Source organism: Chinchilla lanigera, unplaced genomic scaffold (assembly GCF_000276665.1).
Source record: "Chinchilla lanigera isolate Chin_1 unplaced genomic scaffold, ChiLan1.0 scaffold00068, whole genome shotgun sequence".
In the NCBI taxonomy this organism is placed as follows: Eukaryota; Metazoa; Chordata; class Mammalia; order Rodentia; family Chinchillidae; genus Chinchilla; species Chinchilla lanigera.
The window spans coordinates 6,233,329-6,236,340 of record NW_004955469.1 but is presented as its reverse complement, the minus strand read 5'-3'; positions in this window follow the sequence as shown (position 1 = coordinate 6,236,340).

Genomic DNA, 3,012 nt, shown 5'->3' with positions numbered 1-3,012 from the left:
CCCAGGCCCCCCTGAACTGCCCACGGCCTCAGGCGGAGTCTTCTGCTGCGCTGCTCTTATTTTCTCCCTGAAATGTGTTGCTTTATTTTATGTTATTTTTCAGCTCTGGTATCACAACACTTGCCTATTTTTTCATAGTAGTAAACCTCATTAGTTAACTTGTCACTTTTTTTTTTGTCCTGGGGCCCAAACCCAGGTCCTATGTGTGCTAGGCAAACATTCTACCCCTGGCCGCACCTCTAGCCCGCGTGTAACTTAAATTTAGTTATTTTTCTTTTCTTTCAAGTCTTAGAGATTGGTATATAAACATGAAAGTATTTAAGAAAATTGAAAATTTTCCTGAATCTGAGATATGGTAGTTCTAAAAAGTACCAGTTTATTGTACTTATGGGTAAAGTACTGGCTAGATGATGAAGGAACCCCGCGTCCCTTACATGGACACAGCGCTCTCACGGCCTTCAAAAAGAATCACTGGTTCAGTCCCCACGGGGTGTGGCTGGAAAGAACATCTGCAGATACATTGTCCCTGCCATAGAAAGTCCATTAGCGCGCGCATACACGCACGCGGTGTGCTTTAGAATTACCTGGAGAGAAAATACTGGCTGCCCTTGGGACTCCAGCCTGTCTGCCGCAGTTTATGGAGATGGAGCTGGGCTATCTAGGAAAGAAGTGGGCGCCCATTTGTGGTTCAGATGCATTAGCTGCGGGTAATGGAAGAGGAGGCTGTTCGTCTGGGAGCGGTGGCCGGAGAGTGGTGGCGAGGACAGTCTGAGGTCTGGCCCCATCTGCAGAGGAAGCGTCTGGGGCACATGAGATCACAACTGCTATGAGCCCAAAGAGGGGCACTAAGGGACCCTTGAGTGAGATCACTGTGAATGTGATCATCACCACTGCTCAAGGCAAAATCCTGGGAATGCATCCTCAATAAAATCACTGTTATTTTCTGTGGCTGTTGGAATATTTCGGTGTTTGTGATTGTTACTGGTGTAGAGAAATGTTCTTGATTTTTATATATGTGCATGTTGTCTTGTGTATCTTTTTCTGGGGACGCAACCCAAAATATAAATTGTTTGTATTTCATTTCAAAACAAGGGTGGTGGCACACACCCGCATTCCCAGCACATAGGAGGCTGAGGCAGGAGGATTTTGAGTTCAAGGCTAGCCTATCTCAAAACAAAACAAAACAAAAATCTGATTCTGTGACAACTCATGCAGAAAATGTTTCCTTGGCCTCTCATTATTAGTCATTAGGACAATGGAAAATAATCCAGTGTTTGTTGGCCTAATTCTTTAAATTGTCATTTAATGTTACATTGAGAATATTTTGCATAAACAAATGTTAACAAATCCTATTTTGCACCCATGTTTTTCTCAATTTTGAGTGGGTGTTGATACATGATACAGAATAACATAGCCAATACAATAAGTCCCCAACTTACAAATTAATTCTGTTCCAGGAGAATTGTTCATAAGTTGGATTCATTCATAAACTGACAAAGTGAGTCTTAAATAGTACACCTGTAAAAGTTTACAATATGAACAAGGTGTGGTGGTGCATGCCTGTAATCTCCACACTTGAGAGGCTGAGGCAGGAGGAGCATCACAAGTTTGAGGCCAGCCTGGACTATATAGTGAGACCCTGCATCAAAAAATGCTGGAGAGCCAGGCATGGTGGTGCATGACTATAATCCCAGCACTCGGGAGGCTGAGGCAGGAGGAACACTGTGAGTTTGAGGCCCACCTAGCCTACAAAGTGAGCACAAGGCCAGCCTGAGCTGCATAGTGAAACCCTGTCTCAAAAAGGCAATAAATAAATATGTAAGTAAGTGAATCCAAAGTTCCACAAGTCCAGCTGCTGCGTAGAGTGTTAGAGGCCTGACTGGAAAGTAGTTGAAGTGTTGGGTGTGTGCTCACGTAGGCCGTTCTCGGGAGATGCTGGCCGGAGCCCAGCAGAGACGCACAGAGACACAGTGGAGGGCAGCAGTAGTCTGCACTGCCCGCCCGCAGGAGCTTGGATTCGCTCCATCTCATCCTCTTGTAAAGGGGTGGGGGTTCAGACAAATGGCTGGCAAGGTGCAGTCCTGCCACAGCCGAAACTCAAAGTGTCAGACTTGAGTTCATATTTTTTGGGTTTTTTTGTTTTGTTTTTTTCTGAGACAGGGTCTCACTATGTAGTTCAGGCTGGCCTTGAGCTCACACATGTGTGTTGATGTCAGCAGTTGTGTCTGTAACTGCCATATGGGGTCAGATAAGGTGTGCTACAATATCCCCATGGGGAGGGGTCTGATCATGCAGTCACCCCCCAGGTGCCCACACCTGGGATCTGACCAGGTGTTGGACAGAGGGGGGGAGGGAGAGAGGGAAGGACATACTCCCAAGTGAAATAGACTGCTTTGCAAACTGTAAGTGCTGGAAATCATTTCAAGCCACGTAATAGTTATGAAGCCTTCCCCTGTCTTCTAGCAGCTTGACAGTGCCAGGTCTTACACTTTGATTTTTTTTTGTTTTTTTTTCCGGTACCAGGAATCGAACTCATGACCTTGCGCTTGCCAGGCAGGCGCTGTGCCGCTAAGCTACATCCCCAGCCCCCAGGTCTTACACTTAAGTCTTTAATCCATTTTGAGTTGATTTTTGCATATAGCGAGCGAGGAAAGTTTTTTGTTTTGTTTTGTTTTGGGGTTTTTTGGCAGTACTGGAGACTGAAGCAAGGGCCTTTACATGGAGCTACATACCCTTTTTCTTTTTTTTTTTTTTTAGTTTGAAGACAGAGCTTCATGAAGTTGCTAAGTTACCCAAGCTGGGCTTGAACTTTCGACCTTCCTGCCTCCACTTCCCAGAGAACAGGAATTATAGGCGTGTGTCACCACATCCAGCTAATTTTATTCTTCTGCATGTGGATGTCCTTTTCCCAGCACCATTTATTGAAGAGACTATTCTTTCCTCATTCTGTATACTTGGCACCTTTGTCAAAAATCAAATGTGTGGGGCTGAGGATGTAGCTCAGTGGTGCAG